Consider the following 15,837-nt stretch of genomic DNA (forward strand, 5'->3'; position numbering starts at 1 on the left):
ATTTTATGAACTAGAGTGCAGACCTTGAACGTGATACGTTCTATGATAGGAAGCCAGTGTAGTTTTTCTCTTAGGGGTTTTGCACTTTCGTATTTTGTTTTTCCAAATATGAGTCTGGCTGCAGTGTTCTGGGCTGTTTGAAGCTTCTTGATGATTTGCTGTTTACAGCCAGCATAGAGTGCATTGCAGTAATCTAGATGACTCAAAACCATTGATTGTACCAGGTTGCGGAAGATGCTCCTTGGGAAGAAATATTGGTACCATTCCCTCACCATCCCCCCAGTTTTCTTTCCCATTCCAGTACCCAACCTACATTTAAAAGATCTTGTATATTCAAGCAAAACATAAAATGCAACCTATAACTTGTTAAAATTTAGCACAAAACAATAGGAATAAATTTGTTAAATAAGGAAGAAAAACATATTATGTATTAACATGGACTGTGAGAAAACAATAATAAACTACCTACAGAGCCAGAGCTCAGTTCCATTTTACATTCTTCACAGGGAGCAGGCAACATATGTCAGTTTCGATCACACATGGGACCTCTGTTGCCAGTATGTAGTAAGAAATGAGCAGAATTCTTTATCTGAGTTTGATATGTATGGATGCACTTGGATTACAGAAACTGTTTCCTGGCTCTTGAAGAAGTCTAAAAAAATAAAACCCAATCTGCCCCTGTCTTTTTGTTTTGGACATTTTATTGGTGGTTTTGCAATTGGCTGCACCTTGATTACAACCTGATCGGCTGTCAGTGTTCACAGTCTGTTTATGGCACTGTTCCACCCTTCTTTTTAACAATTTTGTAAGCGATATTGCTGAGGATCAACTTCAGTTTTTGATGGCTGGAGTCCATGAGAGAGTACGAGTCCAGATCTCATCTTGAAATGCTGCTTTCATATTAGCTGCATTATCAGTCACATAGATGAGACTAGCTCGGTAGAGTTTATACTCTGCCAAAACTCTTGAAACAAATTGACAAATATTTTCACCAGTTTATCAGTGGTCTCCCTCATTGAAATTACTGAACACGCATCAATTTTCATCACGATGAGATCCTCTTTCATTTTTTTTTAAAGCTAAGGAGTTGGTGTCAAGTTTCCAAGTCAAGGTGTGTATGGGGACATAATCTGGTTCCCATCCCCATTCATGTCCAATCCATCCCCTCCCATCCCCATTCACTTTTGATCCATCCCCTCCCGTTCCTGCGGTAGTAATGACATCCCATCCCTGTGGATTTCAATGGCTTTCCCATTGTACTTGATCCCTGCACACTCCTCTATTGTAGACATTGCAATATAAGTACCCTTAAACAATGCACTAAGGGGCACTAACTTAGGGGCGATCAAGGAGGACAAAGCCGTAGCGGAGAAATTAAATGAATTCTTTGCTTCGGTCTTCACCGAGGAGGATTTGGGGGGGACACCGGTGCCGGAAAGAATATTTGAAGCGGGGGAGTCGGAGAAACTAAACAAATTCTCTGTAACCTTGGAGGATGTAATGGGTCAGTTCAGCAAGCTGAAGAGTAGTAAATCACCGGGACCTGATGGTATTCATCCCAGAGTATTAATAGAACTAAAAAATGAACTTGCGGAGCTACTGTTAGAAATATGCAATCTGTCCCTAAAATCGAGTGTAGTACCGGAAGACTGGAGGGTAGCCAATGTTACTCCGATTTTTAAGAAGGGTTCCAGAGGAGATCCGGGAAATTATAGACCGGTGAGTCTGACGTCGGTGCCGGGCAAGATGGTGGAGGCTATTATTAAGAATAAAATTGCAGAGCATATACAAAAACATGGACTGATGAGACAAAGTCAGCACGGATTTAGTGAAGGGAAGTCTTGCCTCACCAATCTAATGCATTTTTTTGAGGGGGTAAGCAAACATGTGGACAATGGGGAGCCGGTTGATATTGTATATCTGGATTTTCAGAAGGCGTTTGACAAAGTGCCGCACGAAAGACTCCTGAAGAAATTGCAGAGTCATGGAATCGGAGGTAGGGTATTATTATGGATTAAGAACTGGTTGAAAGATAGGAAGCAGAGAGTAGGATTGCGTGGCCAGTATTCTCAGTGGAGGAGGGTAGTTAGTGGGGTCCCGCAGGGGTCTGTGCTGGGTCCGTTGCTTTTTAATGTATTTATAAATGACCTAGAGATGGGAATAACTAGTGAGGTAATTAAATTCGCCGATGACACAAAATTATTCAGGGTCGTCAAGTCGCAGGAGGAATGTGAACGATTACAGGAGGACCTTGCGAGACTGGGAGAATGGGCGTGCAAGTGGCAGATGAAGTTCAATGTTGACAAGTGCAAAGTGATGCATGTGGGTAAGAGGAACCCAAATTATAGCTACGTCTTGCAAGGTTCCGCGTTAGGAGTTACGGATCAAGAAAGGGATCTGGGTGTCGTCGTCGATGATACGCTGAAACCTTCTGCTCAGTGTGCTGCTGCGGCTAGGAAAGCGAATAGAATGTTGGGTGTTATTAGGAAGGGTATGGAGTCCAGGTGTGCGGATGTTATAATGCCGTTGTATCGCTCCATGGTGCGACCGCACCTGGAGTATTGTGTTCAGTACTGGTCTCCGTATCTCAAAAAAGATATAGTAGAATTGGAAAAGGTACAGCGAAGGGCGACGAAAATGATAGTGGGGATGGGACGACTTTCCTATGAAGAGAGGCTGAGAAGGCTAGGGCTTTTCAGCTTGGAGAAGAGACGGCTGAGGGGAGATATGATAGAAGTGTATAAAATAATGAGTGGAATGGATCGGGTGGATGTGAAGCGACTGTTCACGCTATCCAAAAATACTAGGACTAGAGGGCATGAGTTGAAGCTACAGTGTGGTAAATTTAAAACGAATCGGAGAAAATTTTTCTTCACCCAACGTGTAATTAGACTCTGGAATTCGTTGCCGGAGAACGTGGTACGGGCGGTTAGCTTGACGGAGTTTAAAAAGGGGTTAGATAGATTCCTAAAGTACAAGTCCATAGACCGCTATTAAATGGACTTGGAAAAATTCCGCATTTTTAGGTATAACTTGTCTGGAATGTTTTTACGTTTGGGGAGCGTGCCAGGTGCCCTTGACCTGGATTGGCCACTGTCGGTGACAGGATGCTGGGCTAGATGGACCTTTGGTCTTTCCCAGTATGGCACTACTTATGTACTTATGTACTTATGCATAAATATGTATTACCTGCCATATATGTTAATGACTGAGCTTAGTGACATGCAATGAGGCAAGACAAGTACGTATATAATTTAGCTATGGATGACTTTTTTTCACTGATTGGCTTCACTCTTTTCATTGACATTTGGATCACTCAATTCGTAGAGTTTTTTCATTCATTTTTTTTAATGCTGTCTTATTTTGAAATAATGTTTCAGTGTTTCACAGTGCTAAGATGTAATAAGTTGATTTGTGTAATTTTGGATCTCATTAGTAAAGTTTATGCATGAAAACATTAGAAAACTAATATGTGCAGCAAAAGTTATGTAGAACCAGACTTGTTAATACTAACAGTGCTTTCATCCTTGTGAAAAGATTAGCACACTAGTAAATTGGCTCCAAGGTAAGATTCTTTCACAGCAAGTTTTTGTGTGTGTGTTGCTGTTGTTCACATCTTTTTCAATAGTAGCTCAATGTGAGTTAGGTACAGTGGGCATTTTCCCAGCCCTGGAGAGCTCACAATTTAAGTTTGTACCTAAGGTAGTGTGGAGGGTTGAGTAACTTGCCAAAGATCACCAGGCTTCCCTGGTTTTCAGTCCAGTTTCCTAACCACTAGGCCGCTCCTCCTGTCCTCCACTCCTGTATACTGCCTATATAGTGCCTAAGGTGTCACATCACACCAGAAAATCACCTTCCTCTCCGGAAAGCAATAGCCCAGATTGTGTTGCCTTGATGGGTGTTAACTATATTGAGGTGGAGGCCCTGATTCTCCAGGGAATACCCATCGCATGAAAATCATATCTCATACAAAATTGAAAGTTCCTACTGCATAAATAATAAGATGATCATCTTAACTGCTGCGTGGACAAGGCTCTGGATTTTATGTTTACTCCTGAGATAATGACATGTTACACTAGGGTGTCAAATTCTATAAAGAGGAAGTTGTCAAAGTAATAGGTAATGTTTTTGTTCATTAGTATTCTAGCTGTAACTCAATCCATGAAGGAGTTAAACATCTAGAAGTGGGGAAGTAAATCACTAGAATAATAGCATATATACCAAAAATGCACCTAAGCTCTATTTTTGTAAATATGCACATATCTTACATAGTGTGTGTTTTACAGGTAGGTGCACACATAGGTGAAGTCTAGCTAGAGCATGGGGTGGGACTCACACTTAAGTCTGTAACTTACAGAATACTGCAAGTTATGCAGAAATCTTCAACATATAGGTGCACACACTGTGGCTGACATTAACCCTCAGATTCTATATAGTGCGCCTAGAGATCCACGCTGAAATCCAGGCATATTTTATAACAACACGTGTAACTTAATTGGCTTTACAAACTAATCAGTATCAATAACAGCACTTAACAAGCAATAATGAGCAGTAATTGGCAATATTTAGAATTTATGTGCACAACTCGCTAAGCGTATTCTGTAACACGGTGCGCTTAACTTCCAACGTGCACACGGTGCGCTTAACTTCCAACGTGCACAAGCAAAAAGGGGCATGCTCATAGGTGAGGAAACAGGCATTTTTGTAGGCATTCTGTAACTTACACATGTTGTTATAGAATATGGTGCTCTGCGCCTAAATCTACACGCAGGGGTTTACGCCACATTTTTCTAGGTGTAAATGGAGGTACATAGTTTTAGGTGCTAGGATATCAACTAAGCGTATTGTATATCAGGGGCGTATCTGAGGTTCGGCGGTAGGGGGGCAGGGGCTAGAGTGAGGGGGCACATTATAGCCCCCCCTACTGCTGTCAGCCGCCCCTACCACCGTCAACCCCCCCCCCACTGCCGATAACCCCCCCCTACCGCCGTTAACACTCCCTCCCTCCCCCGCCTACCGCCGTCACCTACCCCGAGGTCCGCTTCCTCCGGCTTTTTAAAATATTGCTTCAGCTGGCGGGGGACCCCAACCCCCCGCCAGCCCAGCTGCGATCTTTAACTTTTTCATCCTCATCGTGCAGCGTGCTGTGAAAGCTGCATGCATCTTTAGTTCCACTTGGATGGAGTCTGACGTCGCAGCACGTTGACGTTACAACGTGCTGCGACGTCAGACTCCATCCAACTGGATCTAAAGATGCATGCAGCTTTCACAGCGTGCTGCATGATGAGGATGAAAAAGTTAAAGATCGCGGCTGGGCTGGCGGGGGGTTGGGGTCCCCCGCCAGCTGAAGCAATATTTTAAAAAGCCGGAGGAAGCGGACCTCGGGGTAGGTGACGGCGGTAGGCGAGGGAGGGAGGGTTAACGGCGGTAGGGGGGTCCGGGGCAAAATCTGCGGGGGCCCAGGCCCCTGTGGCCCCACGCAGATACGCCCCTGTTGTATATACCATGCCTAAATCTAGGTGCCGTTAATAGAATATGCTTAGGTGGAAATGTTTTCCGTGCTGATTTTTTAGGCACCATATATAGACTCTATCCCTAAGTCTATTACTAAATGTATAATTCCTCATGTATTACCACTATTCATGATGTATTGTAAGCCACATTGAGCCTGCAAAGAGGTGGGATAATGTGGGATACAAATGCAACAAATAAATAAATAAATAAGTGCTCATGCCTGAATTATAGGTGCTTATTTTTGCTGTTACATTAGTCCTTTAAAAGGAGAAATGCCATCATGTCTTAAGACGGCTTTAGTGAGACCAATTATAAGAAGAAAAGTCTGGATCCAGCAATTCCCAATAATTATCACCCTGTTTCTAATTTACTTTTTCTCTCTAAAATACTTGAATCAATTGTTTTTTTTTTCTCAATTACAAGCTCATGCTGAGGGCTCTCAACGCTTTACATCCATGGCAGTCTGGTTTTCAGGTTGGGTGTAGCACAGAGACAGTGCTCACCTCTCTTGTGAGTGAATAACAAAAACAGCTGGATGCAGGCTTCATTGCACTGGTGGTGTCCTTGGATCTCTCTGCAGCTTTTGACTTTGTAAATCATACTCTTCTGCTCCAGAGATTGGAATCACTGGAACAGTGTTGAATTGGTTTTCTTCAATCCTCAAGGACTGTATTTATAGGGTCAATTAATCTGACTCTTCTCTTCTGCCGCTTTCCCTCTTTTGAGGGTACCCCAGGGGTCAATACTTTTGTCCACTTTTATTCAACCTTTTTAAAGTCCATTGTCATTATTAATTCAAATTTAGATGATCAGTGCCTTCATGCATGCAGATGATATTCCTTTGGTTCACTATACTACTGCTGATGCTTTAGATCTTGTACCACTCCAGCGCTGTCTTCATGAAGTAACCAACTGGCTACAATTAAGTCATTTGTTCCTCAATCTAGAAAAGACAGTAGCATATTGGATTTTGGGTTCTTCCTTACTTCCTTCTTTAAACCCAGTGCTGATTATAGCTGTTCCATCTTTTTGATATCTGGAAATTATACTGGATTCTTCTCTTGCATTCACAGAAGAGATTTCTAATGTCATACAGATAGGATTTTTCTTTTTGCAAAAAAAAAACTAAGAGCAATTCGGAATTACAGTTCTATGCTTTCATAAACCCTTGTCATGATTACTGTAACATCATGTATGTGAGATTAACTAGGCATAATTTAAAACTTCTTCAGACACTACAGAATACAGCAGTTGGAATACTTTGTTGGGCCAACTGCCGAGACCATATAACCCCATTGCTTAAAGAACTTCATTGGTTACCTATATAATCAAGAATCAAGTTCAACATACTTACCTTAACTCATAAGGCGTTATAGGATGGTATACCTGTATATCTTGCCTCTCTTACACATACACCAGTTCGCAGTCTTCGTTCCTTAACGACAGTAGATTAGTACTCCTGGGCCCCTCACAGGCTAAATGGGAGTCTACTAGAACCAGGGCTTTTTATCTTCTGTCACCAGCATTATGGAACACATTATTCCAACAACTTTGGTTAGAGAAATTGTATTCTAATCGCCCCCCCTTTTACAAAGCTGCGTTAGTGGCTGCTGTGTGGCAATGCCAACACAGCCCTTCAAAGTGAATGGGCTGTGTCAGCATTAAATTGGACTTGTGGAAAATCCACTATTTCTGGGATAAGCAGTATAAAATGATTTGTACTTTTTTGGGATCTTGCCAGGTATTTGTGACCTGGATTGGCCACTGTTGGAAACAGGATGCTGGGCTTGATGGATCTTTGGACTGTCTCAGTATGGCAATACTTATATACTTATGTAATAAACCCATATCTTTTCAAAATTTGACATATACAGGTTAGCAATGGAAGGGGCGAAAGTCGTTCCTATGGCCACCCCTGATTTCTGCAAGTAAAGATGACCATCATTTAGAAAAAACGTTTTCTTTCATAGAGAGACAAGATATTTTCAACAAGAATTCTGTTGGAATTAATGGGTCCTTTTACTAAGTTGCGCTAACAGATTTAGCACATTCTAATGATTAGCATGTGCTAAATCCATTAGCACATTTTGGTAAAAAGACCCCTAAATGAGGTCTTTCTCTACCCTCTAAATCATCAACAATAATCTGTAATGCTCCGTCTTGGAGAATTAAGACATAAAGGGAAGCCATATCAAAACGTACCATAATAAATGATAAATCTTCACTGTTGACTCTAGATAACAGATTGAGAAAATGGAGCAGAATCCCTGATATAGGTCTTAACCTCATTTCTTTATAAAAATAATCCACAAAACATTAAAGTGGTTCCAACAATGAATTATGGGAAGACATGAATGGCTTCCCAGGAGGATTTATGAATCATTTATATATTTTTGGTAACATATACATTACCAGTGTAGCTGGATGTGATTTGCTCAAATACTTGTACTCTTTAAAAATAAGAAAACTGATTTCCAAACTTTTGAATCTGACGCTGCAGTTTTTTAGTTGGATACAAAGGTAATTTACAATATTTTGTCTAGCCCTTTAGTTGCCTACAAACTTCCATATGATATTGTTGATTTTTGTCCAAAAGGACAACAGTTCTGCCTTTATCAGCCTTCTTAATGATGATAGACTCATCCTCCTGAAGATCTTTTACTACTACTACTTAACATTTCTAGAGTGCTACTAGGGTTACGCAGCGCTGTACAGTTTAACAAAGAAGGACAGTCCCTGCTTGAAGGAGCTTACAATCTAAAGGACGAAATGTCAAGTTGGGGCAGTCAAGATTTTCTGAATAGAGGTGTAGTGGTTAGGTGCCGAAGGCGACATTGAAGAGGTGAGCTTTGAGCAAGGATTTGAAGATGGGCAGGGAGGGGGCCTGGCGTATGGGCTCAGGGAGTTTAATGCCATTCTCATTTCTTTAGATGAATTGTTATGCTTCCTAGAACATCCTTGTAGCCATAATTCCCTTAAAGCACTCTGAAAACATTCAAAACTGTGTCTAACCTAGGTGGAATTCAAATAGAATGTGGTTTCAAAATTGTTCTACCATGTCAATAAGTTTTATCATTAAAAAATACTATCAATTGTAAAGTTCTTAAAAATCTTTCCATATCAATCTTGAACTGAAAGAAATTAAAGTTAGTAGACAGCACAAAAGAAAAGCATGGGAAAGCAATCCCTTCTCTGTCTCATTCAATATCCTTTTAGAAAGATTAACTACTACTGACTAGGCTTGTTCTGTGATCTGGTTACTGGCCTCATTTTCTGGGCCCCTCTCCCTCTTCTTCCTCTTTCCCTTCTTGGGTCTCCCCTCCCTAAAAAAGTATTTTTCACTAGAGGAGGAGGATGAGGAGGAGCTTTCAATGGATGAACTTACTTCTGCATCCACACTCCTATTACTCAAAAGGGTGTTAGTAACATTAAGCATAAGCATTGCCATACTGGGACAGACCGAAGCCCAGTATCCTGTTTCCAACAGTGGTCAATCCAGGTCACAAGTACCTGGAAAGATTCCAGAACAGCAAAACAGATTTTATGCTGCTTTCCCTAGAATATAGAGAGTATTTCCCAAGTCCATCTTAATAATGGCTTATGGACTTTTCTTTTAGGAAATTATCCAAACCTTTTTAAAATCCTACTAAGCTAACTGCTTTTACCACATTCTCTGGGAACAAATTCCATTGTTGAGTGAAGAAATATTTTCTCAGATTCGTTTTAAATTTACTACTCAGTAGCTTCTTTGCATGCCTCTAGTCCTAGTATTTTTAGAAAGAGTAAACAAGCAATTCACATCTACCTATTCCACTCCACTCATTTTTCTTATACATCCAAGAATATACCCTACTTTGCAAATAATACTGTTCTTCAAATTTGAATTTTCTCATCTTATTTCTCTTTACATTTTCTTTAAAATTCTCAATAGTGTCCATCAAGTTCTTATATTGTTTTTCGTATTCTTCAATAGAACGATTATCCTTCAACTTCTTCAGCTCAAGATCAAATTTTTCTTTCTTCTCATTAACCACTATTCTGCTCTTGTCTATAATTAACAACATTAAATCTAGGGAGCATTTCTACAGAATCCTGTTCTATTTGTCCTCAAATTCAATATCATCTTTAAAAATCTGTCTCTCCTTTAACATCCTTAATCCTCTGGGAATATGCTCTAATTTACAATATTCAATAAGGATCGCACTATTAATTTCAGTGTTAATGACAGACTTATACTGGTTTAAAACTACATTCTACACTGTGAGGTTAGACTTGGTAGACAATGGAATGTAAAATTGTGATGAGCCAGCTAATAAGTTTGTCAGCCTGTTTGCTAGTAAAACTGTAAACAGTTTTCCACATACTTGCGGCCATCCTAATGGTACCTGTTATCTCCGGCACCCTGGGCCAGAGCCTCACCTGGTTCATAGGTTAAGCCAGCCCTGGGCCCTTTTACTAAAACTTAGTGCATGCTAACGGAATTAGTATGCACTAAGTTTTACTAGTGCATGTTTAATAAGGTGCGCTAGTGTTTTTTAGTGCATGCTAAAAATGAGTACACGCTAACGCTAGATACAACCATGGGTGTCCTTAGCATTAGCGTGTGCACACGCTAGAAATGCTAGAACACCTATAGCACGGCTTAGTAAACAGGGCCCAATGAATGGTACACCAATACGGCAATCACTGTAGGAATTTTAGATATGACAAAGGTAAAAACAACTATCTTTCGAAAATCTCTGAAGACATTCTTCTTCAACAAGGCCTACAATAAGAATCCACAGCCTCACTAAGACACCTCACCAACCCACTCAATTATGAACACTTACCTTCGATAACCACCCTAATCACTCTCTTCCTTCTTCTTTTTCCCTTCCTAATCGTTACACATTACTAACTGTATCTGATCTGATATCTTGAAATGACAATGTTAACAACCCTATGTAAGCCACATTGAGCCTGCAAATAGGTGGGGAAATGTGGGATACAAGTGCAATAAATAAATAAATAAAAATAAAATGCCAAACAAGCAAAATATCTCTACTAAACATCAATAAACCAGCTTAACGTTGTGTATCAATTGGAGGGAAAGGATCTCAGAAACCTCATACAGACATAAAACTGAATTTTTTTTAAATCTGTTTTTGATGGTTCCAGCTATCATTCATTGATCCTAAATGACTAACATTATGGAATGGAATGCGTTTTTGTAAGATATATCGTTAGATTGTGTGTGGCACAATTGTTTTAGAATGCTTTTGGAATTATTATATTTACCACACGCTATTCATTTCAAATGATTGGTTCTCCTGCTTGATACATCACCTGGTGGGAAAGGCATTATAGTAGGAAGAATCTGTTCAAGCACACGTGCTGCCATTTTCAGAGTAGCAATGCCATGTTTGTTTTGCAGAATGCCACAAGCTGTATCCAGTTGACATCAAGTAAGCTTTGTTTAAGTTGTGTTTTGAATAGAAACTGTCATATAATAGCCTATGCTAATGTTTTATTTCTTATTCTTCATAGATTGTGTTTAACTGTGATTTGCCCCAGATAAGTGACTCTTGATGAAACACTCATTAGAACATGTAAATAACATAGATATGATGCTAATGCTGTTTCTACAATATATAAGTACATAAGTAATGCCACACTGGGAAAAGACCAAGGGTCCATCAAGCCCAGCATCCTGTCCACGACAGCAGCCAATCCAGGCCAAGGGCACCTGACGAGCTTCCCAAACGTACAAACATTCTATACATGCTATTCCTGGAATTGTGGATTTTTCCCAAGTCCATTTAGTAGTGGTTTATGGACTTGTTCTTTAGGAATCTGTCTAACCCCTTTTTAAACTCTGCTAAGCTAACCGCCTTCACCATGTTCTCCGGCAATGAATTCCAGAGTTTAATTATGCGTTGGGTGAAAAAACATTTTTTCCGATTTGTTTTAAATTTACTACACTGTAGTTTCATCGCATGCCCCCTAGTCCTAGTATTTTTGGAAAGCGTGAACAGACGCTTCACATCCACCTGTTCCACTCCATTCATTATTTTATATACCTCTATCATGTCTCCCCTCAGCCGTCTCTTCTCCAAGCTGAAAAGCACTAGCCTCCTTAGTCTTTCTTCATAGGGATAATGACACTTCTTACTATGTAGCCATGGGCCAAGTACAGACATATAGATGGAGACAAGACGGGCAATACTAAGGGGCCCCTTTACTAAGCCATGGAAAAAAGTGGCCTGCAGAAGTATGAGCTTGTCTTTCGGGTGCACGCCGGGTCAGTTTTTGCTGTGTCCTGGAAAAGGGGTCTTTTTTTTAAGGGGCTGGAAAATGGATATGCGGCAAAAAAAAAACCAGCGCGTGTCCATTTCTGGCCTGAGACCTTACTGCCACCACTGACTTAGCGGGGTAGAGTGTCACGCGCTACCTGGGAGGTAGGCGTGCAGCGTTTGCACACTGCCGTTTACCCACTGGGTAAATGCCACGTAGTAGAAAATTAAAAATATTTTCTACTGCGTATTTTTGACACACGCCAAATTCAGAATTACCGCACAGAGCACATGGTAGCCAGGTGGTAATGCTGATTTGGCACTCGCTGGACGCACATAGGGCCTTCCGTGCCTTTGTAAAAGGACCCCTATGCCAATTGGGGTAAACAGAAGGGTGGCTAAACCTAACCCTTTTCCTACCAAATGTTTCTCCCCCCTCCCCTCCACCTTGCTTCCCCATCCCTATCCCTCAGGGCTGGCTCTTACAGATTCTGATGATGTTTTTCCTTTTTTTCTATTTCCTTTTTTCTTTAAATTTTACTCTGAAACCTAGTGACAGAACTATGTAGCTTTCTTAGTGGTTGCTATGATGACATCCATGGCTAAACTGTGTAGTTTGCTTCTAGTTGCTATGTGCACAGCATCCTAGTGGTGTAGAAACATTTTAATACCTGTTGTCTTGAGAGAGTAGCACCCTGTGGTTAAACTGTAAAATTCATCTCTTGAAATCTGTTGACAATGACATCTAATTATTCCTTTTTCTTGTTTATTCTTTATTCTGTCTGTCATTATTTTATGGAAAGTGTAAACCACTTTGAATGACTTTGTTCAGTAAGACAGTATACCAAAATTGCTAAACAAATATATAAATAAATGTTATGCTTTGATTTGTTTTTATTTTATTATTCTTTTTAAAGTAATGTAATGTTTTGATACCACTCCATTCAAACTGTCCAAAGCCTGTCCCCTCTAGGTCAGAAACATACTGAGACACACATACAAAGAGACAGAGGAGTTGGAAAGAATTACATGAGCCATGCTTCACGTGGTCTCCCTACTTACTGTTTAGTTTCTTCAATTTTATTTCATATTAGTGTACTCTAATGTGATATAGTTCATGTTAGCCTGTGTTATTTAATGTGTACCAACAAAAAATGGCACACATTAAAATAAAATGAAACTGGAAAAAAAAAATGAAAATGCCCATCTCTAATATACATGGGTAATTTCTGACCACCCAATGGGGGACTTAATTTTTTTTCTCAATGTCAAGTAGTATTTCCATGAATTGCAGATGACCCTGCACCAAGATCAACAGACATCCTCCTGCTCCATCTAGGTATGCCTTGCCTCCTGGGTGTTCTTCAGCAAAGGATCTTTGTGCTGCCAAATATAAGATGGGGAGATAAATAGGAGCTGGGCTAGGTTGGTATTTGTTCTCCTGCAGCTTGGTGTGCCAGGCGTATAGGACAAAGCTGGATGAGATTTTGCCACTCACTTAATGATTGACTAATGGCTGGAAGTTCAAGTTGGTCTCACATTTGAAGTCTTGCAAGACTTGAAACTATAATACTCATCTGAACTTCTGGCACCACATGGCTGAGACTTACAGAGAGCTGAGTAATGGTGAGGAAGCAGGAATCCCGCTGTAAGCACCACAAGATTTATCAAGCTCCGAGGGCCACAAAAAAATACTTGGAGGGCCAGATTCTGGCCTGTAGGTTGTAGGTTGGACAAGCCTGTGTTAGAGGATGGTGCTGTGGGGAAGCTTGATGCCTTCGCTGGCATAAGCTACAAATGAGTCTATGTCTATAAAATTGCAAAAATCTATTCCTATACTCACCAGGTCAGAAAGAAAGCTTTGCTTTTGTTGCCCTTTGGGAGTATGTTGCTTTATAGAAATGGAAATACAGCAATGCAATGATCTGATTTTGTGAGCTGAGTCTTTCTGTGTGTTCAAAAACAGAGTCTTTACAAAGGAATTTTCTAAACATCTCACTACAGTAGGGGTTAATAATGACCTAGTACAACTAATTATTGTTTTGTTATGTTATTTGGCTGATTGAGTTTACTTTTCTAGCTCAAAGGCATGGGCTACCACCCCAAATCAAGTTCTCAATAAGATGAATTATAGGCAAAAAAAAAGTAACTTCAATAAAAATGTTTTATCTTACTCTTGCTAGTATTGTAAATTTGGTAATATTAGTCTATTATTAACTAAAGAGAGATAATGTTCCATTGTATCAAGTATAATGCTGGGGTACTGTGTGATAATAACAGAATAAAACCTGCTGAGGAACTTGTATTTATTCTAGTAAACAAAAGAAAAACAGAGATGAGCCATAGACCTCCCAATGTTACAATCCAAGTTTCAAGTATCAAATTCATTTGATATACTGTCTAATTAGCATACATCTAGGCAGTTTACAAGTTGCAATGGGATAGTCAATTATAACAACCTTATCAGGGAGAGAGAGAGAGAGAGAGTTGAGGGGAAAAAAAGAATTACAATCATTGTCAAGAAAGAAAGAAAAGAACAAAGCCTTGCTATTGCCAGTCCTTTCCTCCCACAAAGCCGTCAGTCCACAAACTCAGGCTACAGATCAGAGGCCTTACTGAAGGAAATGATTATAATGCAGCCTTATATTTCTGACAGGACGGTTCCAGTCTTAAATATCCTGGGCTATTATTCCAATTGGTGATTCCAGTAATACTGAATATAAAGTGGCATATTGTATCCATGTGGATAGACCTGAATGAGGAGCCAATCAGAAGATTCTACTGAACAGATCTTAACACCTGGGATGGAGAGTAGGGAATCAGACATCTGGATAAAAACATTGGTAGAACAGAATGAAGACTGAATGTGATAGGCACCCAGTGTCCTATTTTTAAAAGAGAAAGTAGAATGATAAAATGTATGAGCATTTCAGACTAGTTGGAGATGTCAAAGGTTAGTAGCATGGATCCCTTGAAACAAAGCATTACAATAATGTAGGTTGCCCAAAACTAGAGTGTGAAGTTGGGTATAAAGAACTTTCCTGTCTACAAGTTTCTGAATTGATCAAATCATCCTTAATTAGAAAAAGCATTTACTGATCACTGTAGAAATAAGAAGACGGAAATCCAGACAAAGGGTTCCCGCTAAGAACTTTCATAGACGGATTAAGCAAAATGTTGGTATCGGTGATCATAATAGACCCAAATACTGACAAAGTATCCTTCCCAGAGAATAACAAAGCCTGAGTTTTCTCTGAACTTAGTTTCAGTCTGTTAGATGTCAACTAGAAGGTGATAATAGAAATGTCCAAGTATCATCTCTGCCAGAATAAAGAAGAGTAAATGTTGCTCTTCTGCAGCTGTCTTTCAAATTTCTACTGTGCTGATGATGATATTATTTGGGAGAAGGAAGGCTAGTATAGGCTTGTTTACTGCTTAGCAAAATGTTTCAACATAGTAACATAGTAGATGACAGCAGATAAGGACCTGTACAGTCCATCTAGTCTGCCCGAGTAGATAAACTCATTACATAAAGGTATGAGATGATACCTATGCAAATATATATATATATATATATACCTGATCTTGATTTGTTCATGCTATTTTTAGGGCATAGACATAGAGATCTGCCTGGCACTGTCCTTGTTCTAAAACTTATGACGATGTCATCGAAGCGCTTGAAAAACTCCAGTTCAGCCCATCCATACCTAGCCAGGCCCGATCAGGGCACAGACCGTAGTAGTCCGCCTAGCGCTGGCTTTGCTTCCCAATTACCAGTGTTGCCACCTAGTTTCCACTAAGCTTCTTCAGATCGATTCCTTCTAAACAGAAAACCTACATGTCTATCCTATACATTTTTGAATTCTATTATGGTTTTCATCTCCACCACCTGCCGTGGGAGAGCATTCCAAGTATTCACCACCCTCTCTGTGAAAAAAATACTTCATGACATTATTCCTGAGTCGACCCCCCCCCCCCCCCCTTTAATCTCAATTCATGTCCTCTAGTTCCCGTTCCTGGAAGAGGTTTGCTTATGGATTAATACCTTTCA

This window comes from Microcaecilia unicolor, chromosome 7 (genome assembly GCF_901765095.1).
Source record: "Microcaecilia unicolor chromosome 7, aMicUni1.1, whole genome shotgun sequence".
NCBI classification, from domain to species: Eukaryota; Metazoa; Chordata; class Amphibia; order Gymnophiona; family Siphonopidae; genus Microcaecilia; species Microcaecilia unicolor.